At 44.1% G+C, this 24,941-nt stretch overlaps 1 protein-coding gene across 3 annotated transcripts in view; it reads right to left on the reverse strand.

Annotated features, from left to right (window-relative positions):
- The window catches only part of LOC106749106 (putative polypeptide N-acetylgalactosaminyltransferase 9), a 253,448-nt gene that overhangs the window by 148,603 nt on the left and 79,904 nt on the right, over positions 1-24,941 (reverse strand). Inside the window, exon 3 of one of the 3 annotated variants that reach the window (XM_014628339.1) lies at positions 23,421-23,481. The exons of the other annotated variants lie outside the window; for them this stretch is intronic. The gene's annotated coding sequence lies outside the window, so the exon portion shown is untranslated. The remainder of the gene's footprint in view (positions 1-23,420; positions 23,482-24,941) is intronic. 3 annotated transcript variants of the gene reach the window in all.

Here is a 24,941-nt window from a genome sequence, read left to right on the forward strand (position 1 = left end):
GAGAGAGAGAGAGAGAGAGAGAGAGAGGCGCTACCCACGACTCTCTTATACCATATCGCGATGGCGATAATAATGACGCGCTCGGAATAAAAATAACACAGCGTATCAACGGAGAAGGCATACCGTCGCATCAGTACACGTTATTCGTCTCGTACGACTCGTAAGGGAGGCCGGAGGCTAGAAGTCATGGCTTAGTTGTCATAAAACTTATATCTCATTTAATAAGAGTATATTCTTCTCTATGGTGCTGGTTGCTATCCAGGTTGCTGGTATCGTTATTAGTTGAATGTACGAGACAGCTCATGGCTAACGTAATGTACGTGATACTTGAGCGGACTTTTTCAAAAATTGGACGTGGTGAGTAAATTTTCTTTCCTGACTCTGTTTTTATTATTCCGTTGTTTTGTTTTTAAAATCACCGGGCGCAATTTCTCTCGTAGTCGTAAGAATCGTGTAGCATCAGTTAATTTGATGTGTGTTTAGTTAACTGTCACGGCATTGTTTGGAAATATAATTTCTTCAAAATAACCGTTAGGGGAACGCTCTGTATATTTTGTTTCCTTTATATATGAAAGATAACCGAACCTGAATATAAGATCAGGGCACTTATTATGGAACTGTTCGAAATCGATCCGATCGGAAATTTATAGTTATTCCCTAGATTTTATCCTGTATTTTATAGGGAATAATTGAACGATTCCGATCGAAATCGAAAATTCCGAAAAGTTCCATAATAGATGCCCAGTTGGTCAATTTGAACGATTTTACTTAGAGCTAAGTCACTTTCTTATGTATAAATATATATAAGGCTAATATTTTCTCCTAAATTACTAAAGAATATAATTATATTAAAATGAAAAATATTAACGTGATGATATTATGAAATATTGCGTATACATCTTTCTTTTAATCAGTATGTAAAGAGCGACAATAAGCCCCCCGGTCTCCACTACGTTATTTTCGCGGCATTCACGTTACGTCAATTCGCCGGCTGTTCTCGCAAATATTGGTCGCAATTAAACGACCTGTCGGTGTCTTCTGTTCTCGAGACAGAAGCGAAACAGAACCGACATGGGATCAATTAAACTTCGGCGAACTTCAGCCGCGACGTTTATAGGTGTGGCTGTATTGTTGATATTATTTAAGTTAGCGAGCGAACGAGCGAAAAGGAACGACAGCGAGAAACGAGGCGTGTGCTTTCCTTTTCTCCTTTCAGAAACGATTAATCTCGCCTCATCGACCACCGTCCTCGTCATCGATCGATTACTTGTCCACTCGCGCGCAAATAATGAAGAATTCGACTCCCACGCGTGTGTGTGCATTCCGAGTTTTCTTTCGCGCTACGCATAGGCTTCTCGCCTACGTGCGCGCGGCAACTCCGACGGAGGATCATGCATGGAGCGTTTACCGAATTACGACAGCATCCAATCAGAACTCCTTCTCCTCCGGCGGCGGCGAACTCAAACTCCGAGGCATGATCGATCCCCGGCTGTGCAAGTTTCCCGAAGACTCCCGTCAACTCCCCCGTCGAAACTTTCCTGGTCGGAGGATATCCCGAGGAGCGAAGTCGCGAGCGGATTTCACCTCGGTTATAGGGACGCCCTTTCAACAGGTATTTGTCGCCTTTTTGCGTGCGAGATCGTCTCGCGGATTACCGGCGGAATTGTGCCACCGCGACGACGACGATGGCGGTACTCGCGATGTCGGTCGGCGAGAACGTGTCGGTCGGATTGATTCGCCGCTCGTCGTTACAGCCGAGACTGACTGGAGTACCTCGATAATTCCAGCACCGACCCGCCTCGCCGTCCTCTACTCCGTTAGCAACGAACTTTTTTATCTGCGATACGCGTCATACGCAGATCGATAAAGTAGTGCATCGTGATAATGTCGGAACGCGAGTCTTCGATATGCGCTATCGCATTCGAGAGCTCGAGAATGGATGAGTGATACAACGTTTCCTCAAGTGCTCCCGAGTCGAGATTTCGTGACACTGTTTTGACGTTCTTAAGGATACTTTGTATCTACTCAGCTGGCCTACAGGACTAATAAAAATCTACTCGGCGATACTGACACTTGTCAAGGCGGTAGCTCCATCCAGAATCCCGGGGAAAAAAGATCATACATGAAATTTGTCCATATATGACTATATATAATGATACATGTCCACAACGAAAAAATACTGTCGTTTACAATTTATATGCAAATACAATCGAAGTAAATGCTTCCGGCTACTTGTGCTTCCGATAGCAGCATATGATATCGACATTTAATTAAAAATATTTTTCGTATGGACATGTGTGATCATATAACCACATATATGGGCCAAATTCATATATGATTTTATACAATTATGTATAATCATATGTAATCATTTTCTCCCAGGGTGTCGGATTTTCAGTGATTAAGGAGTTCCTACTGAATTTACTGAAAAAAGACCTTCCTATAATTTTACTTAACTATCTGCGTAATAGATGGTAATTCTGAGCGCTAAATTGAGACAAATACACGATGTTACAAACAGGGAGTTATTATTTAATTTTTATTCTTCTCACTAATGCTTTATTTATACGTCAGTTGAGCTAATAGAGATGTATATAAGACAGAAAGTGGTATGTAAATATTTAAATATTTAAATATATATATATGTATATATATATGTATATGTATCGTGGGCATCCCTGTTGCAAATTTTCAGGTGGATTCTCACGGAAATCCAAGGGAACTCATGTGAATCCATATAGAATACTAAAAATCCATATAGGGATCCACATGGTGTGTGAAAATCTATATCAGAATTCATATGGATTGTTACGTAGAACTTGGGTTTTTGGCGCAAATCCCCACGGGCAACCATGAGAATCCATATGGATTTCCTATATCGATTCCTACCTTGTTTCTTTCTAGGGGTTAATATAAATTGCAAATTTTTTACATGGTTGTATCTTCAAAACACAATAGCCAAAAATTCTGAAATTTTTATACAATGTTTCTACATCAGTTTTTAACATTACAATAGTTTTTCATTAAAATCTTAAATGTGACTTAGAAAAAATTAAAAATAGAAGTTGAAATAGGACATTAATCTCAAGGAGTATAAAAAGTGTCATCTTGTGAGTGATGATTCATCTTGTGAGTGTTTTTCAGTTTCCGAATGGTCGATCGTTTTCTAATTTTAACAGACGTGTACATAGTATTTCCATCAATATGCATCTAAAATTTAAGAGGATCCCTAAGAAAATGGTTTGACGGACCAACTATCTTAACTTCTTTCTTAAACTTTCAAGTTCAACTCCTCGTTTCTCGTTACAGTCGTCTTGTTCGATGACGTCAGAAGCGATGACGCCAGAAGCGATAATGTCGAAACGCACGATCAAAATTCTCGCGAAATACGTCGGAATAAAAAAATATATTCATAAAATGATACTCGCGATTGATTGAGTACATTTGATAAATATTTTCTCTTTTGCTCTAACAATTAATAAATAATTACAAAATTAACATGACATGCATTTTTCTTCTTAATCTATCTTTTCTCATGATTTTGTCACGATTATTTTACCGCTATTTATTAATTGTTACAGCAGAAGGAAAGCTTTCAAAATATTTTACACATATCTCTTAATTGATCACAAGTATCGTTTTATGCACTGAAAGAAAAAATGTACTACATTCAAGTAAATATTCGCTAAGGAATATTGAAAAAATTATTTTATTCGGATTAAGCAAGTATTATTTGAATGTAAATTGAAAAGAAAAGGTATCACATTCAAATAATCCAAGTAAAATAATTACTTCAAAACTTCTTAGCAAATATTTATTCGAACGTAATACTTTTTTCAATATGGACATATTCTCTTATTTCAACATATTCCGCAAGAGTTTAGGAAGTGCATTTTCTCACTTCCGACGAAGTCATTGATGAAAAGATAGCTGCGACAAGGAAACCGGAGCCCCTTGATTCAACAGATTTAATCTCAATGCTAGTTTGAACAACCTATTCTGACGCTAAAACAGCGGAAACGGAAATTCACGACATCACCGGGGTCAAAGTAGGAGTAAATAACGTTATCAGAATTCAAATAGAGCCTTCTATTCCGCCGTTTTAGCTCCTATCGTGTTGTATAATCAAAGGCTTAAACACGGGGCCAAAATTTCGATTCAGATTAACGATCGATGTTGCTGATGAGTTCGAACGAGGGGCCCGCGGAAAATCATGATAAGAGCGTATGTTGCGCGCTCGCGCGCCGAAACGGTAAATACATTCGCGACGGGAGAGATCAGAGATCCATCCGCCCCCCCTCTCTCTCTCTCTCTCTCTCGCCCGAAATTATAAACTTCTCGTGCGTGGAAGCGGGCCGAAATTTCGCGGTAACGTCGGCGCGCCGGTTGAGGCGCCGAACGCGTTAACGTCCGCGGATGAGTTATTACCGTGAATAACGTTATCCGAGTTTCGCTCGTATTACGTCCTTAGTATGTATGTACATACATACACACGTACATGCATACATTCTTACATTTGTACATTCGTACCTACGTACATACGTACCTACTTACGTACACCGTGCTTCGCGCCTCGTATTCTTGGTAAGACGTAATGATATTATTACGAGCTCCCGGGGAGGCGTAGTAGTGGTAGTAGTAGTACATACCTCGCTCGTAGTCGAACACGCGAGACGAGACGCGTGGATTTCCCGCGCGAGCGTATGAGCGTTTCCCGTTGAGTCGGAGGAGAACGAAATATGCGCCCACGCAGCGCAGGTGCACGCATCGCGCGCGCCACGAGGAGAGAGAAGAGCGCAGGAATTTCTGAATTATTGTTTGACATTCTAATGGGATGTATACGGGCGGGCTATTTAATTAACCCGACGTTATAATGAAGAGGAGGAGGAGGGAGAGGAGGTGGAGAATGGCGAGGGCCCTGGCCACGGCTCTGCTGCTGCTCGTTTTCCACCGCGACTACGTGCCCCGTGCCGTGTCGTGTCACTTTAACGTTTTGCCCCGGCGAGCGTACGTCCGTTTGCATTACGCTCTCCGCGGTAATGCCTCGGCGTAACGTACGTATGTACGTACCCACACGAGATATTCATAGGGACGCTTAACACGCGCGGCCGTTTCCTCCTTCCCCCCTCCCCCGGTCTCTCCCGTTCTCTCTTGCACATAAAACATCTCCCCTGAAATTAATGCACCGAACACGGGAGAGATTGTCGTTGTGTTTTCGCGGTTTGGTCGGTGCGCTCGAAATATATCGCGACGACGGCATCGATTATCTACCGTTCCCGGTCGGCGGATCGTTTTTAACGACGCTCTTTTGCGGACGGGTGTGTGTGTGTGTGCTTCTTGTGTGCCGAAACAGCAGGCGCAACAGCAATGTTAACGGCGATAAACGGCGGGAACCACACTGAGAAAAAGATCTCTTCAAATTTGATAAATTTTACTACATCCAAACAAATTTCGTCATTTGCACGCACCAAAGAAACTAATGTTTTGATTGATAAGCACGACTGTTAAACTTTTCAACGAATATGCATCTTTATCTTGAATGAAAAAACTGGTTTGAAACGAAGAATAATTTTCTTATAAAGAATAATTTGTTTCATTTTACATATTTATCGTAACCAAATAATACTTTGTTCGGTTAAAAGATGTCATTTCAAATATAACAGCGTTCTTTCTGTTAAATAATAGAATTTTTTTGAGTGGGACAATAAAGTTTTCACTCAAACCAATAATATTTCGTATATGTTGTTTCTATGAAACAAATTTTAGTCAAATGAATAAAAATACTAAATCTAAGAAGACCTTTTCCTCCGCGCACGGAATTCCTTTCTCCCTCGATCTATCTATTCCGACGGAGGAAGACGCGACGAAATTTTTTATTATTAGTTATATATTAGTTATATATTAGTTAGTATATATTATCTGGCAAAATTTGATAGTTCACGACCCCCCCCCCCCCCNTCTCTTTCTCTCTCGCGTGACCGATGAAAGAAATCAACTGCGCGTCATTCCCCAGAGGCGAATTCGCGACGTATCGCGACACGCGGGCTGGGGGCGTCGCGGTTTATATCGATGCAGAATTGCAGCGACGCAGCGAGAATTTATGTATTCGCGATCTCGAATTAAAATGAGGCGACGCGTAGGTATCGCGCGTGAGCGCGCTACGATTTTATGCAAATTTCCGCCAGAGTGAAAAGGAGAGAGAGAGAGAGAGAGAGAAAGATGTGTCTTTTGCCTCGCGGAGAAGAGAAGCGTGGCTTGCGAAAGAGTATCGTACGTATATGTAACTTTTTCATATCCCATATTTGCGAAATGTGCGGAAATATCTTCGCGGGAGATTCTCCGAGACCGCGTCGATTTCTTCTTGGTCTATTTCAGACCTATTTCGTGGATCATTCACAGACGGTTCGATGAAATAAGATCTTACGCTTGCGAGACGATGGATGAAACACTCCGTATGGAACATTTCTTGGGATCTAATTAGGATCTAAGTAGGTTTCACTCCGATTTCCTAAAATAATTGTGGATTCTAGTGGGAAAATATACGCGGATTCTCCAGTTACAAGTATAATGTTTCTACTATACGATTCTAAAACCGATCGTTCATAGTCGGATCTTATATATAAGACCGTGTTAAATTCATCTTCAAGTATTCTACGGCTCATTTTATTTTATTGGCTTAAGAAACGAAGCATCTGAGAATGAACTTAATTCGGTGTTAAATATAAGATCTGAATTATAAATACCGGCCTAAGTGGGAAATTTAAATGGAACATATTTGATCATCTCAGACGTTTTCCCAAAGACTGTTTCCAATCTCCATTTTATACTAGAATTGGACAAAATATACGGGACACTTTAAATATTCACACTTTGCACAAGTACACACATGCACGCACATACACACCTATGCTACGCATGCGTAAACATCACGAATTTGTAATGGAAACTCTACCACTTAGCTCTCTTGTCTGATATTTTATTGATTTTAGCCAGTGAAAGATGTTTTTCAAATATGATATAAATTAAATCAATTAAATATAATTAAGAATATTTCGGGCAAAATATCATTGACAACACCTTAAGAGTAGGGGATTAAGATGATAAAAAAGAAGTAATAAATATCTTTCTTCACTATTTCTGCAGTTAGATTTCTCCGAATGGAAACAGTTGCCGCTGTTGACAGACTTTTGCAGTGAATCTCATTGAATTGCATTGCTACATTTATATCTATGATCACCTGTGATTATTGACTGCTTCCCAGTGATAACATACTGATTGATACTTTAGAGAGTGATAACATACTGATTGACATTTTAGAGAGTGATAACATACTAATTGGCACTTTAAAGAGTAACGGGATGAGCTATTTCGGGACAATTTTGGGTATTTCAATCGGAATCTATGTCGTACGCGGGAGAATCCGGAAAATTTTCTATGCGGGCAGACAAAGTGCGAAACTTATTCGGAAACTTCACTCGCCTACCATCCGTATGCGTTCGTTTCGATAAAAATCACGGTCGACGGCGCGTCTGCTGGTAGTCCGAGGTGGCCGCTCGGCGCCGACACAAGCACGATTCGTAAATATTAGGTAGATCGGCCGCGCGTTTAAAAGCTCGCGGCAGCAATTACTATGCTGTGTCGGGGTACGATCGACCGGTGCGTTTCCGCTGGATTAATTGCCCCTAAACGGGGCCGGAGACCGGTGGCGATGCCGGGGGTGCGCGCAGGAGGAAGAGGAAGAAGAGCAACGATCGCGGGGAGAGGGGCGAGCTCGGGGAAAGGGGGGGGGGGCCGATTAAATCACGCTCGTTAAATCGGAGCGGCCGGCGTGGTGGCGGCAAAAATTGCTAGCTCGTTCATTTCGGCCCCGCTCTAAAATCGGCACTGTATGACGGGGACGAGCGATGAAAAATTAATGAGCCCTCTGGTCGTCCCCGACTGCCGTGGCCCGACCAAAAAGCGCGAGAGTGTGAGAACGGGCGGCACGGCGGGGGATTTTGGGCGAAAACAGGCGAACGCACACGCACACCCATAAACACGCACGCATCGACGAGGCGACGGTTTTCCGCGAGTCCCGACCGATCGGCAGCTTTTTCTTGCCTCTTTTTGCCCGTCTGACCGCGACGGGATTAAAAAACGCAGCGAGAGCGTAGTGACGGCCGACCGAGTCGGGCCGGAATAAGTAAATTAAATCCGGCGCGTGTGGAATTCCCCGTCGGCGACTGCCTTTGGAATTCGTCCGGCGATGCGTCCGCGCAAAGGCCATGACACGCAAGAAAACGTAAGCACGTAAGACCCAAGAGGCGAGCAAATTGATCAATCACAGTCGATTATAACGATCAATGAATAACCGTAGAATTAACGTGACAAAAATCACGAGAAAGGACAGATTTAAGACGCAAGCTGCGTGTTATATTAATTTTTACCAAGGTAACAAAGATACATGATAGTCTGATCGACCGAATGAAAAATTAAAAAAAGAAAAAAGAGAAATCGAAAAGATATCAAAGCGAAGCAATAACGATGGGGGTACGAACGTCGAAGGAAAATATCGATACAAGAATACCTGATATTGAAGGAAAAACGTCGATGCCAGAATTATATCGGTAGTAAAACAACATCCCTATGCTTAAGTCTTGCTGCTTGCATTTTTCTCCATGTGCTGTGGCCTTAAAGCATCCGAGCATTTCCACCACCGGGTATTCTCGTTCTTCGCCACGAGAAACGAGCTTCTCTCCGAACGCGGCGATCCATCCCGCCGTTTCGCGCCGTTACCCTCCGAGTGACGAACCAGCCACGGCTCTTGCCTCTCGATTGTACATCCGAAAGGCAATCATGGATCTACGCGGGACCAATTATAAAACTTCTCGCGTATTAATCCAGCAAGGGATGTACCCTCGCGCGTCCGGAATTCCCATTCCTCGCGCTACACCGCCGTCGGCACCAATGGCAGGACAAGCGAATACCTTCTCGACTCGTTGGCCCGACGAAGTCGCGAGCTCGATATCAATTGGAGGACCCGGGAGGTCGCTGGATTCGCCGATAGGAAATTTTTAATGAAAGTCGTCCCGCGGAGTAACGGTGTGCACGCGAGGGGCTGACGAAAGTTAGTGGAGGAGTCAACGAAGCGAGGAGCGATTCTCCCATCCCGGTAATCTCTGACATCTTGTTACAACGCGGCGCAGCAAGAAAAGCGAGGAAGAAATAGAGAGAGAGAGAGAGAGTGAGTGAGAGAGGGGGGGGAGGAGAAAGACCGGCGGCCGCATCGCGCGGCACGACCTCCTCCGTTCAATTAAAGCGTCAGCGTCCGCGGAAAACTTTTATATGAATGGTTTTCATTACGTCGCGGACTTATTAAGAGCGTCTTCCGCGGGGCGGGCATTAATCTCACCGTCGCAACGAGTTTTGTTATCAAGCGCGAGCCATTCGGGCCGTGGGAGTATTTTAACATCGGCCAACTCGGGGCCCCGGAATCTGCGAAACCTCAAGATTCCTCTTACGGTACGTAAGTACACCTCCCTCCCCCCCCCCCTCTCCCCTCTCCACCCTGTCGCTCTTTCTCACACTTTTTATCGCTGCTTGCGGTTCGCGTTGCAATTGAAGACCGCAGCTGGTACTTGAATAAGGTAGCAGACGCCTCGTGCTACCTGTTCCCGCACAATTTTATTTCGACCTGAAAGAGATCGGAGAGATATTCCTTTTTCCCGTGGATGAAATTTTTTACATCCCGTTCGACGGCGCGGAGACGCGTCATCCGCGTCGTGCAGGAGAGATCGAGGCTAGAAATCACATAGTGGCCGGACACATTAGTCGTCACAACCCAACACCGACCAACCGTAACATTATGACGATGTTACCATTTCTCAGTAATGTATGTACGACACAATATGCGTTGTATGTAGTTACATTGTTGAGTGGGAAATTATAACATTGTCATAATGTTACTGTTGGTTGGTTGGTGTTTACCGGGAAAGCATACGTCTCGCTTAATGAATTAAGAAGCACGTTCTTCTCTATAATGTAAATTGCTCGTATCGTGTTAGTTGTACGAAGTGGTTCCTGATTAAAGTATAACTCGTGGTACTTGCGTATATCTCGAAAAAACTGGACGTGAATAATTTTTTTTTCCTGTCTCATCGTGTGTTCTTATCGTCCCGTTTGTTTCGGAATTATTCGTCGCAATTTCTCTGCGGTCATGAAAAATATTGCAGTTCTAGTTAATTTCTTCTACATTGGGTACCATTATTGCAACATTGTTTAGAAATATAATTTTTTCATTCAAAATGATCGTAAGCTGACTTAACTCCCCAATAGTCGCCAAGATGTACACGATATGATATTACGAAATATCGCAATAAATCTTTTTATTTAAGTTTCTTCGTTTTATTTCAAACGAAGAAACATCGTTTTAAATTAAATCAATTAAATGTAATAAACTGAAATAAATTAAATTAAATTAAACGTTGTTTTATTTAAATATTTCTTTTTCTTTTATTTTGTTCAATTAGCGTGCAAAAAGTGTGACAATAAATCCTGGTCTTCCTTATTAGCGACGCTTTCGCTCATGATGCACTTGTTTCGTTCGGAACAAGAGGCCCAAGTTCGAGGCTGGTTGAACCGTTTGATATCAAAGACCTGACGATGCAACAACAACGGTAGCCAGTGATTTGCTATTCTCAGTCACGCTGTAGAAATGTGTTCTCTCGCGTGATGATGATACGTGCGCGATGCACGCGTAATCGCGAACGTTCTCGATTACACGGCTGCGGCCGCGTCGCCGCACGTTCGGCTGAACCGATGATAAAACAAATCGTGACAAATTGCCGGCGAGATGCGACGGCCGGTCTCGCCACGCAATTGCACCGCTGACGCGGCGTCACCAGGTCGGGAGGGATAAAAACGTTGCGGGGGATACGTGAGAGTGCCTAGAGTGGTCCGGCTGGACACGAACAAACGATTGTATTCGTTGCGCATTCACCATTACATTACTCGTCATGGTTAGTCCCGCGAATGGATCTCCGCGACAAAATCTCCCTCGTCCCGAGTCGAAATTCCGAAGTCACTCCGGCGCTCTTAAAGGGATGTTGTACTTGAAAAGTTTACCGACAGAACGCTGATTTCTTCTGCGATATTTACGTCTTATTGGCTGTACAGAATTATAAATGCTTTTATACGGTGAAAGCACACACGAAAATGAATTGGAACGTTACTCGATATGAGATGAAGACAATAAAAAATTTCAAAATTTCTACCTATCAGTTAGAGTAAGTATTTACTTGATACAGAAATCCTGTAGCTTGTGCATAAGAGATATAAAAAGAGTAACGTCGAAAATTCTTCCGAAATATATTATTACACGTGTTTAGTGGGAGATAGTTTATATATCACTTAATAAATAAAGGAGCATATTTTCTTATTAATAGAGATATAGGTTGCTGGTATCATTTTGAGATGTGCGAAATGTGTCATGGCCAACGCATTGCATGTGAAATAAATGGATATTTCCATAAAATTACACCTGACGATCGATTGAACATATTTGCGAACATATTTCTGAAAACTTTGTTGCCCTGACAATCAATGAAACCTTCTCTAGAAGAAAGGCATGAAAAGTCGAAATTACCGAAATCATTGTTGTCGCTTTTCCGTGACGCCGATTATCTCGATACGAGTTGTTGTTTTATTCAATTCGCAGCTGTCGCGTGAGTTACGAGTCTTGACAGTAACGAGATATTATATTATTTTCTCGTCGTCGAATTTTAATCTGATGCTTATTTAATTATACAATGTAAAGTTTCGTTTCCATATAATTAAAGATCAAGAGCACGCGTTTATGTTGGTCCACTATAACCATAAAATTAATATAATATAATATAATATACCTTCTTTATCAATATAATGTACAACTCTCCTTTTTAGATTATTTTTTTCACATGATTTTGTCGCGTTATGTTACTATTTATTTACTGATTGTTAAAGTAAAAGGACAATTTTCAGAAAATTTTACATATATATGTTTCGAAATAATTTTCTTTTTGCTTTGAGCATATATGTGTTTAATCGATCACAAGTATCATTTTGCAGATATATCCTTTTATGCCAACGTATTCCACAAAAATGTTGAGCACGTATTTCCTCGCTTCTGATGTTACCAATCAAAATAATCGTGGCAGGAAATAGGACCCTATTTCTACAGATTTAATTTTAATGCTATCTTGAGTAACTTATTTTGTTGCTAAAACAGCGAAAGCAGAAATTCAGGACATCACCGGGATCAATGTAGGAGAAAATTATATTATTAGAATTGAAGTAGAATCTATTCTGCTGTCTTAGTTACTACTGTGTTACAAAATTAAAAACTTAACGCGGAACTAAAATTTTATTTTGGCCAACCCCGAACAGAACCGTCGAATTGATTGGCCGGCCGCTGAAGAATTAATCGACGCCGCGGTGAATCGGCAAATCAGAGAAGACAAAACCGCCGACGAAAACTTCAGACACGGGAAGAATTCGTGTTCCGTCCGAATGACGGCAATCCAAGTACTGCAATTAAGAAGATGATGCGGTAATCCGTTCTCGGCGGCGCGCAAAGCGGAACGTTAGATGCGCGAGGGCGGATGGACGGACGGACGGACGAGCGGAGGTGAGACGAGAGGAGGGGGGAGCGGGATTATACCAGCGCGACACGCGGAAGTAATTCCTGCGGCGGGTGTCCTACTGATTTCACAGAGTGCAGCCTCTGCGGACTTTCCGGCCGTAATGAAAAATTGCGCCTGCGCATGTTCCATCACTTAAGTACGTCCGAGGGGGGAGTCCCGCGACACCGACGACGCGCTCCCTCGCGCAACGTGCATGTGCCCGTGGCTTCGCACTTTCCATCCCGGACTTGTGCAATTTCGCATTTGCCGGAGAGAGGACGGGCTAAGTGGAGTCTCCTTGCGGGAACCTTGCGACGTCGCAAAAGAGGACGGAGAATAAGACAAATGGCGAGAGAGAAAGGGGGAAAGGGAGATAAAGAGTGAGTAAGAGAGAGCTAGATAGATAGATAGATAGATAGAGAGAGAGAGAGAGAGAGAGGACGACAAGAAATATAGAGATTGATAGAGAAAAAGAGAGAGAGAGAGAGAGAGATAGAGAAGGGGGGAGGACGCTAACAGGAGAAAAAAAATCGACAAAAACAACAGGTACACGAGAGATGTACAATGTTGCCGGGGAAGAGGAGGACAGAGCGTTGAACTGCGCGGCAAGAGGGGAAAAATATATAGGGACCGCGCGTCCACTTTCATCGCGGGTGGTGGGAAGCGAATCGTTAGCGCGCGGGCGCGCGGAAATGGACCGCCGAGCGTGGCCCGGAGCTCGGCATTAATGCATCTCACTAAGTAACTCGCGGTAACGAGCGAGTGGTTGCCGCTAAGTACTCGGTAAGTACGAGAGCGAGTAGCGAGTATCGCGTCCTTTGCCGCGTTTGACTTCCTTCCTTCCTTCCTTCCTTCCTGCTCGCCTTTCTTGTCGCTCGCGGCACTCGAGTGTGTAACAATGACCCCAAGTCGCGGTCGCCGTGAGATCCTTACGGTTAATTACGAGCGACGATACATCCGCGTGCCGACGAAAACACGCGGAAAGGAAAGGACCCACCTTTCGGTGGTCAAAGGTGCAACGACACGCCAGCTGGTGGACGCACAAGAAAGGAATGCCAAGGAGATCGCGGGTGGGGATCGCTTTCGGCGCTCGAGGCTAAGAAGCGATCCGCGGCGAAACGCCATTAGAGAAGACCGACGACGGGACGACGCGTCTCAGCTATTCCCGCTATGCCCCGGCGAAAATGCACAGCGCGGATCCGTTGTATCCGACGCAGACTCGTTACACGGCTCCATGCTGGTTAACTTCCTGTTAATTAGAGTTTAGATATCCCGGAAGAATCTCGCTGACGGGCACGCGGGTAGGAGAGCACGTTCGCACGCTCGCGCGTCGGAAGAGTAAGGAACTATTCAACAATTACGTCACGCTAAATTTGAATATCTTTACCACTCGTTCGTGACAGTTTCGTCGCAAAGTATTTGCCCTCTTCCAATATCGCGACACATGTAGAATTATCTCTCCCTCTCTCACCGACACATAGAATGAGAGACATAGTTTCTAACGACCATATTGAGGATAATCGTTACACTGTCCAACACTATTTTGGCAACACGAGTGTAAATGGTCATTTCCGATGCAATTTTTGTCTGCCAAACACGAATCTGTTGTCTAAATTTGGCTATCACGTCACAATTTTGAGAAAAATGGTATCAAAGTGACCGACAACGGCGATTTTGAAGGTTTTTATGACATTGTAGGAAGGAAATTTTTTCACCAAATTTCGTTATGCCACGCTAAAGTGTCAACTTTCAACATTAAACTTCATTTTGTTTCGTTTCGGTATGATTTTTCGTTTCCGAGATATAACAATTTGAAAATAGCTCATTTCCCATATAATAGGAAAGGCATTTTATTCCATGTTAATACTGCATTATGTGGAAAATACATACTATAGTCGATCATATTACATCAAAAAGCAATATGAAATTGACAAGATATAATATGGCAGGAACATTAGAACTGGAATGTTGAAAAAATTTCTTAAAGATAATCTTCCTAACACATTGCGTTTTATCAATTTCATATTGCTTTTTGATTTAGTATGATCTGGTCGTGTTATGCAAAGTGGATAACCACATGCATTCACATTTACAAGTTATGCCATCTAATATGACGTTCCACAGCCTTTACCCTCCCCTTTCTATCATCACATACCGTCACACAAACTAGATCCTCCCTCGTATGACGTAATTGTTGAATGGCTCCTAAGAATTTAGTACGCGCTCGATTAGGCACTTGGTTTTTCGAACGAATTCACAAATTCGGAACGAGCTTGGACTCCTCGGCCGCATCATAGGGAAAATAACGCGCCCCTGATGTTGATCTACCGGGAGGAGGAAGAGGAAGGAAATTGCGACGTATCTCTCGTCGGAGATCTCGTTAATCTTGAATTTACGCGAATGTTACGCGCGGACGAGAGGACGGCCGCGCGCGCGGGCTCTTGGAAAGTGGCGAGAGAGACCGGGGAAAAATAAGCAATTCCTATCTTATCCGTCGTGCGAGCAGCAGACCTACGCGCGTCTCTTATTACGCGTTCTCGTTTATCCTCCGCTCTCCGCGTACGACTCCGCCAACACTACAAAGTTTCTTTCTCTCTCTCTCTCTCTCTCCTTCTCTCGTCCGCTCGCTCTCTTCCTCTCGCAAAGCGCAAATTCGCGCCGCAATTTCGCCGTAATTTAATTTAACGCGGCATCGTCCAAGCAAACTTCCTCGCTTCCTAAATCCTGTAGGAGCTCGCTGTCGGGGCTCGCTAAAGCGGGCCGTGAGCGGATGGATTTTTATCGCGCCGCGTTTCCACGCGCGAGCGAGCGAACGAACGTGCTGTACCGCAACCGCTCGCCCGTTGCGCTCTAATTTGCAGCCTGATTTTCGCCGAAATCGAGAAATTGCAATCTCCCTCCCCTCTTCCCCCCCTCTCTCTCTCTCCCTTTCTTATTTGCGCCGACACAACAGCGACAATTGGATTGATTGGAAAAGCATGATTTAACCACAACCCTATGAAGCAGCGCGTAATGCTGATTATTGTATTTTATATCTATATATTTTTGTTTCTTGTATTTTGTACTTATAATTTTGATTTTCTTCTCATTCTTATAGTCACATCTAAATTTATACTTTTCTTTTCACTTTCCAGTTTATCTTTCTCTCTATTTATCTTATTCCACAATATCCGTGTGTATGTGTGCATATATGTGTATGCATATATGTATATATGTACGGGGTCATTCCCAACAATTACGTCAACCCACGAGAGGGGGTCTATTAGCTTGCGTGACGGCAGGAAGAGGAGGAGTAAAGGCCATGGAGCGTTACATTAGATAGCATAATTTGTAAATATGAATGCGCGTGATTATCCACTTTGTTTGCATTCGTGACACGTTTAGATGCATCTGATGAAAAGTTCTAAGTTTTAACACGGTTTTGTGTCAATAATCAAAGTGTTAATTTTTGTAATATTTATTCTTTTAAAGAATACAACTTTTACTAAACTTTAACTAACTTTTTCTTTTAAAGAGTACAACTTTTACTAAAATTATAAAATGAAGAAATTAATTTGATATTATGCCTTAGGGGGGAGGGGGGGGGTAATATACTTTATATTAAGGGGGCGGGGTGAGAATATTAAAATTTAGCATGACAATTGTGGAATGGCCGCTGTATGTATGTTTCTCATTTTTGTATCTAATTTCTTTCTTATAATGCAATTGCATCTTCCCATCTCTTTTATCCGTATTATGATAGTCGCTACTTGACACTTCTCTTAAATGAGGTACTTAGACTTGAATTTAAAGTTAGATCTACATTTTCCGGTTGAAACGAAATTACAAATGTGGTATCTCATGTCTCTCGTAAAATTCAACTGAAAATTCAGATCAAACTTCAAATTCAGACATGAGTACCTCACGTAAGGCAAGTTTTAAGTAACGACTATTAATACGGGCCTTGAGGAAGAAGAGTTAGAACTAAAATAAATGCACTTCTCTTTCTCTCTCTCTCTCTCTCTCTTTCTGTCTTTCTCTGAAACTTATAACAGATCCTTCCTGATAACCTCTGCTTATTACTGAAATAATTTACCTCTTGCCTTGACTGTCTCAGTACCTTCAGAGTTAAGCTTCATGATCATCTTTCTGCTTCGAGTCAGTTCTAATTCTTATTATTCCTTTTCTTCCCTCTTTCTTATTATGTTATGTTTATCTTATATTTTTCTCTTTTTCTTAACATTCGCCGGCTCTGCACATTTGTTTCTACTTTACTGTCTCCCCTCTTAACGACTTTTTACTGCCGTTAAGATATTTTATTATCATTAATCGCCCGAAGGCAAGTCTTCTCAGAGCGCGTAAGAAATAAATATCTATTTGTCTCTTTCTTCCTTAACGCTTCTCGGCGCGAAACGCGAAGGCGGGGGGCCGATGAAAACGATCGCGGCTTCATTTCGGATTTCGCGGCGGAACATATTCTGCGGATTCAATTGGAACGCGCAAACCGCTCGCTCGCTCGCTCGCGCGCGTGTCGAAACTTCGACATATATAAATTTCATCACCCGTAAGAGTTACGCGCGTATGGTAAAACCCCGCGTATTATAATGCTTGTTATTACGTGAACGAATAAATCACGCGATACATTGTGCGCGAAATAACTCGTGTCGCCGCACCCGTGCCAACCGGGATTCGCGGTTCGATTCCGCCTCGAATCGGTTCTAAAATTTCCGCTGAGCGGAAGAGAGAGAGAGAGAGAGGACGACCGCGTGTCGCCGCGCGGCGGTTACTCTTGATATTCTACACTGTTACTGGTTTCATTAACTCGGTGTATCTTTTTTCACCTGCGTGCCTTTGTATCGCGCTGCCTCGGATCGTCGGATAGCGGATTTGCGGAGCGGCCTCTTTCTCTCTCTATCTCTCTTTCGATCTCCCTCTTTCTCCCTCAGCCATCGCGTTCGCATGCTGCGATCCCAGTAATTTGTCGCGGCGGTGCATTCAACGGCGCAGATCGAAGGGATTAAGCGTGCCTACGGAGCTACACGAGCTCGCTCGCAGTTTGCGTTAATAGCGTGCGATCTTTTCCGTCGTCATTCGGTGAACGCGACCGATGAATCATGCACGCTACGATGGTAAGGAAACGCGGCAATATCCATTTTTAGAGGCACTTTGTCAAGAGCTTAACGACCGTTTAGAACCCTTTAAAACGTCGCCTCTCTAAGCCGCGCGCGCCCCATTCGCGAACAGTTACATGCATACTAATGCCCTCCGCGCGTTTTTCTTTTTTTTTTTAGAATCGCCGGTTCGACTGTCGCGGTCCGTCTGTGAAATATCGAGAAGATAACGCGTATAAACGGCTCGTTACTCGCGCTGCCTACCGGTTATCGATCGGAGAATCGTATTATTATCGATTCGATTATATTCTTATGTTCTCGGGTCGCGCACACCGGCTGCCGCGGACCGTTATGGCGTCGCTCGTATGATGCGAGAGACAGTCGGCGTTTGCGTCTCTCGCGGCGTCTGTTTACTGAAATAATACGGCAAATATTTATTAATATCCGATACGGTAAATTAAGCTGTCAGTTCGGCCCGAGTAAGCGATTTCCCGTTGATCTCTCGGCGGGATACGCGTAGATACAAATACAAAGTGAATATAGAATGTATACAGACGCGCAATTAATGTTTCAATATATGCTTTCTCTCCCTCTCTCTCTCTCTCTCTCTCTCTCTTTCTGTCTCTCCCTTTCTTTCATCGGATATTTTAAGCGTCGCCCACACATTATCAAAATATAAAGGAAAATCGTCCGTCCATGCGTCCGGTACGACGATTTGTTAATAATCATACGGGCTATATTGGGATTTGCCGGGACGTTTCCACATCATATCGAGAATGTCGGTTCTTATCTCTTCCGTGCGATCGCACTAAAGATATTCGCGTCGCGATTTTATGGCTGGCGCAACGGAAGCGCGATGAATACGTTCGATGTGCATCGAGAGAAAACGCGCGAATGCGCGCACGCACGCCGAGTGGCGGGGCAAAACAACGTGGACGAATTCAATTCTGTTTATTGTTTCCTCGTGATGCCTTTCTCCCCCAATTTTTCAGCTCGGTGAGCGCTTCCCGGATGATAGGACCGTCTACGTGATTTCAAAGATAACTCGCGCCGACGTTGTACCGCCACCGGCACCGTCGTCATCGTCGTCGTCGTCGTTGCGAACATTGCGTTTCTAATTCGCCGAAATTTCACGACGGGAATTCATGTCATCCACTTTGCGTTACATTCCTTCCTCTCTCTCTCTCTCTCTCTCTCTCGTCCTCCCTCTATCTATTTCTTCGTATTATCGCGTACAATTCGATGGAATAAATTCGCGACACGATCGAGTAGTCCGCCACCGTTAAGCAATTTAACAGAGCGTAATTGCCCGAGTCGAGAAGCAACTTCCAACGTCGATGTTATGTTTCTTCGCAATTCGCCCGGAAAGTTTGCCGGCGTGGAATTACGTCAACGGAATTAACATTCGTCCGATAGACGACAATTTGTCTTTGCGCCATTAAAATGCCCGGGGAAGTTTCCCCGGGGAGTTTCCACGGCTGAAACATCTCCGAGCAAGCCCGACGTCCAATGCTCTCTCTCTCTCTCTCTCTCTACAGCTCTCCGCGCTGCGAAGAAGAGTCGAGGTACTCGAAATGTCGCAAAAAGTTGACCGATGTTAATGGGTACGATTACGTGAACCGCAAAGAGCAACGCGACCGACCGACCGGCTGGCCAGCCGCCTCGAGACGAAAGACGAGGCGAAGAACAGCAAGTACCGTTATTCTCCTCGGCGAGGCCAAGATGCCGCACGGCAGCAACAGCGAGCGATACTTGCTGCCGGCTGCCGGAGCATCCATGCCACCGTAGAAGACGAACTTCTCGCTCTGCTGAATTATGCATGATCCTCCCCCGCACTCTCGGCCGTCCGCCCGTCGTTCACCGTAGCCGCTAACCATTCGCGTCTCCGCGGTGTTACCTTCGCCACGTCTTATTTAATAATCGCGATGAGATTTCCAGTATTAGAAAGACGGCGACGCCGATCCGACGCGGAACGGATCCCGCTTCTCCTTACGCGGAGTGTGCGTGCGGTGTGTCGTCATCCAGCCCGAGAAAACGCGAGACCCGGAAGGAATGAGGGAAAGCCGGGTAAGATGATGAGTCTTAAGATCCGTCGATTTTTCCTCATTTTCGTAATAACGTAAAAATAATGACCGATCCTTTCTTCCGGGTAGCTGAAGTTTTACCTATCATCCGCATAAACTGAAAACTTTACGAATGAGCTAAAATTTCGATTGATTCAAATTATTTGGGAAATGCGTCGATACCGTCATCTTGCCTCCGTATGTAAATAAGATGACGGAAGTTCGAGATACATTTTTTATGCGTACAAAAAGTAATTTTCACGATCTTTCTATACCATCTTGTTATTATAATAATGTATGTACAACGCGATAAAATACAAATGAAAATATTACGTATGAACGAAAAACGTCATTTGCGACGATGTAGCTTAAAGGAAGTCAGATCTAGGTAAGAACAAAAATAAAAACAATCAAGGGAAAGCGGAATAATAACAGTCAGTGGATAACGCCGGTCACTTCTATATCTCGACTCGTCGTCGTCGATAGGAATTAAATTCCGTACTGCTTTCTGTGGAAGACCGATGGGAAAGCATCAAACAAAAAATCGTCATCTCACTCCCTCAGTTTGGGGAACGCTCGAAGTGCAGAAAATCCCAGAGGCACGCTCGCCCCTTCGTTCGTTCGCGCCTCTTTCTCGGCCGCGATCCCTCCGGTTGTCAACGGCGAACGTTGAAGCGCGAAGTTTCGCGAGTTTCGTACGCGAGCCGCAATCGCTGACGGAAGTCGAGTCGCGCCGCCACGACGATATCGAGCAAAGAAATTGACACGAGACGTCGTTCACGTATTCGTACGCGCATTCGTTCGGGCGCGCGCGCCACATATTGTTATCGCGAGTGTCGCGCCGGAAACGGCCGGGCGCGGATGGGAATTTGCGCGGCGGGGAGCTCGGATGCGCTGCTGTGAAACGTTCCGCAGAGCACGGATACGCTCCGGAGGAGCGCCATAACCCGGCGCCGCTACGGGCGCAAGCTCCGCCGGTGTTTGAAACTTAATCCACCGCGTCGTCGTCATAAGATAACGGCACTCGGCATCGCATAAACTTCATTGTTCCCGAGGTAAGCGCATGCCTGGCGCAACATCGGCCCCATTACATCGCGCGTCCCCGCATTGTCCCGAGACGATTGCCCCCGCGTATCCTCCGGATCACGACATCGACGTGCCCGCCGCTGATACGGCGATTCCTGATCACTCGGGACTGCCCCGCACGATCGATTGAAGGACGGCTTCTTGCGCTCGGAGAAAGAATTAGCCGGTAAGCAAGAAAAATATCCCCAGTGGAAAAATGTTAGGGAAAAAGGCTAGTTTTTACCGGCTTGAATTAATTAGACAGTAATTGCGCAGAAACTGTCCGAAGAATATTAAATATTATTTCTTGGCCAGTTACTTGCCATAAATTATTACAAAAACAAAAATAGCAAGTTGATACTGGACAGTTTCTATCCAGCGAAAGCTTAAAATTCTGGCTAGTGTCTTTTGGCCATTTCCTGGAACTAGACAGAATAATAAATAAATGAAATGGCAAACAAATTAAATGCTTCAAATCTTCTTAGGAACTGGTCAGAAACTGGCTAGTTTTGCTATCCAGTTATTGTCGAAGCAAAAGTCTCCCAAACTTGTAAGTTTTTGACCAGCAAAACTGATTAGAAACTAACCAGTTAAAGAATTACTGACCAGTTGTACTGGCTAGAAACTGGTTTAATTTCTATTTAGGATTAAATCAATCTTTTAAAACATTGATTTTATGTGGATTTTATAAACATTTTGATGTAATATCAATTTGTCAGTTGATATAAATGTATTTCGTATTGCCTATTTATAACCAAAGAGAGAGAGAGAGAGAGAGAGAGAGAGAAAGAGAGAGAGAGAGCACAGGCAACTTTAGTTACTCATTTAGCTAACAATTTGAACTAATAAAATTGCACTTCGCAGTAAACGTATTTTACCTCTAACAGTCAACTTTTAGCAATGACGGCAAAGTTCGAACTTGCTAATGAGTTGGTAGTGCTAATTTATTTCTCTGAGTGTAGACGTGCGAATTCATTTCGTGAATCGGCGATTTTCTTTCTCGATGTGTAAACGCGATAACTGTTCGTACGGCTGCTCTACTTCTATCTATCTACCTCTCCTTCTTTGTCTCTTAATAAATTCATCTATTTGTCTGTCCTTCTCTTTGTCTCTCCAGCTCGCGGCGGTTTCATTCAAGCCGCGACGGCTGGCTTTAACATCGCGCGATTTGAGGAACGCGAAAGGCAGGTATCCGCGCTACGTAAATTACTGTTATGTTCACTTGATACCCTGATGATAATAATTTCGCTAACCGCATCGCACTTTGTTACCGCTCCAAGTAGCGGAAGAGGTCTTCTCGGTGGGAGGAAGAAAAGACGCTCGGCGAGGATTCAAAACAACTGAGCCGGAATATAAGATAAGGCGCGCGCAGCGCGGAAAATGCTCTTCGGAGCGGAGAGAAACATGACGTTATATACGGGGACAGGATATCCCTGGAGGAGGAATCCAGCAAAAATCCGAGAAATCGTGGACAATAAATTGTGATAAGATTTCCCTAATGACCTCGTTTGAGAGACGCGGTAATTAGTAAATTTTAATGTAGCCGTTGACGCGAGAATGCGACGCGCATTCAACGCCACGTCTTGAAGTCTGCTGCACGAGACATTTCCGGAAAGTGTTGCGAGGCTAATTATTCTAATGGCAATAAAAATGCTGGAATTTGAAGAAGAAAAAGCATCGATTTCTCTTTTTTTCTTCTTTACTTCGCACGAATTTAGCTGAATCGCGAGAATTCATTAGAGGTAAATTGCATCGTAGGAATGTTTGACACGTTATTCGTTGCGCGTAAATGGCGATTTATGGGGAAAAATGCGAAACGGAAACGATCCGCACGATATCTCTGAAAAGCATTTTTTTTTTGCAACGCGTTTTTATCTCGCGCAAGGTGGGCTATATTTATAAACTTCCCAGTGAAATATGCCATTTACATTCATGCATCGCGGAATAACCGTGAGAAGGAAAAAGGTCTATCGGGGTGAAACGTCGGTTTTCTCGGAAAAATTGGTGTCTCGCGTCGAGGGTGCAATCGTCCTCGCCAAAGCGAACGGCGCGAGCACACCGTTAAGAAGCCGTGGAAATTCTCAATGGTGACATCCGTCTGTTGTTATGCTAAAATTAGAAAACCTGGAGAATGGACGGTGGAAAGACCAATTGTACCTGCCGCGAATAAAAGGAGACAGCGAGTGTCTCGCGGCTCTTGCGGGGCCCTCGGGAAATAAAATTTACATCGATGAAAATTTATGTCCCGCCCAGCCCTTCTGTCTCGTTCGTATTTTACCGCGCCAACTAATTCCCCCCCCCCCCCCNAATGTAAGAGAATTTGAAAATAGTTCACGGGCGTCACGTTACACCGTCGAAGAGATCGCTCGCTCTTTGCGATTCGTAATTACGGCGCGAGTAAGGCGATCAACCGTCTCGATTTTCGCGCGACATCTCGATTTCCGGCTCTCATCGGAGACGTCCCGACAGAAATCCAAGAAACAGAGCCATTTGTCCCGATTTTTCATTTAACGAAAAATAAATAATATAAAATATAATAATAAATTTTATCAGAATTCACTAACCTCCTTAAACTGCGAGTCAACAGGCGTCAGATGAAAAGTCCTTGCTGTGTACAAACAGCACCTAAAACCCGATGCTCCTTAGATTACATTACTTGCTATTTAATCAAATAAATCTTGGTTTCTTTTGAATTGAAATGATTTAATTTTCTAAACACATAATTACGTACTTCATATATATATTATGTATTACGCCATGTTAGTACTGCTAATCGGTACACAATAATTGTTGGAATGTCACTGATATGCATACGATAAAATATAAATATGCAAGATAAAAATATTACGTTTGAGGTAAAAAAAATTGTCGTACTAATGAAAAATACATTTGCATATGATTCAATAATACCAATTCACATTATTCCTCCCCTTTTCAACAGTTTTTTCATATAAAAAGAAATTTCGTAGGATTTGATATTTGCGCGTAGGATTTCACCAAAACCTTGCAGAAGAGTCTCGTCAATTGGCGGTCCTAGGCGCGATGGGGAAATTCAACTAATCGCCGATGTTCGTTGAGTCGTCGTTTTGCGAGTCGCGAGTCAAATCAGCGAGCGCGAATCTCGCTCCGTCGCGGCCAACCGCTCTCCGTTGGTTAACTCCAAAGACAAGAGCGGGGCTTTCCGCTCGACGGCGCTGCCCGTAAGAGCGGAAAAAGTTGTTTCCGAGGGAAAACAGGAAAGCGACATAAGGCAACCGTGATTCCGCCAGGATCAGGACGACTCGCTTCCCGTTATCTTCCGCGCGCGCGCGCGCGCGCGCAGCTTCGTTCGCGTGCACGCACGCGGTGCATACGAGGCCGCGAGCGTCGAACCAAACGCGAAATTTTGCAATAAGCCCGAGAATCGCGTATAGACTCACCGCGTACACACATCCTCGCGCGCGAACGAGAGCGCTTTTTTCTCCCTTTCTCTTTTCAACGCATCTATTTGCCCGAAAAAATCCGCTTGCAGTAGACGCGCCGCGAGATATAAAATGTACTCTTCGGATTTACGACGATGGAGAGTGAAAATAAAAAAATCAGCAAAGAGAAAGAGAGAGAGAGAGAGGGAAGAAGGGAGACAGATAGATAGATAGAGAGAGAGAGAGAGAGAGAGAGAGGACGGATACTCAAGCACGAAGATATATGCGTGCGCGCATGTATATGGATCAGAGAAAACGGTCGTTTTTGTCGGCGAGTAAAAAACATTTCCCGGTTCGCGTAGGAGATGCTGGAGGCAGAAACAATTTTCGATTCGACGCATGCGAAAATTCATATCGTCACGTCGAAAAGGGATGGAGAGACAGATAGAGATAGAGAGATGGAGATAGAGAAAGAAAGAGAGAGAGAGAGAGGAAGAGAGAAAGAGAGAGGGGGAAAGAGAGAGAGAGAGAGAGAGAGGAGCTATTAGAGGGCGAGAGGGCGGGAGGGCTACACGCTGGCACGGCGAATCGACGTGTTTGCAAATGTTCGACGCGTAGCCGCGACGCCGTGATGGAAGAGAAAAATTGCCTATTTCGACGTCCAACATTTTCCCAGGCGCATCT

The sequence above is a fragment of the Dinoponera quadriceps genome, unplaced genomic scaffold (assembly GCF_001313825.1).
Source record: "Dinoponera quadriceps isolate SergipeBrazil2010 unplaced genomic scaffold, ASM131382v1 scaffold123, whole genome shotgun sequence".
Classification (NCBI taxonomy): Eukaryota; Metazoa; Arthropoda; class Insecta; order Hymenoptera; family Formicidae; genus Dinoponera; species Dinoponera quadriceps.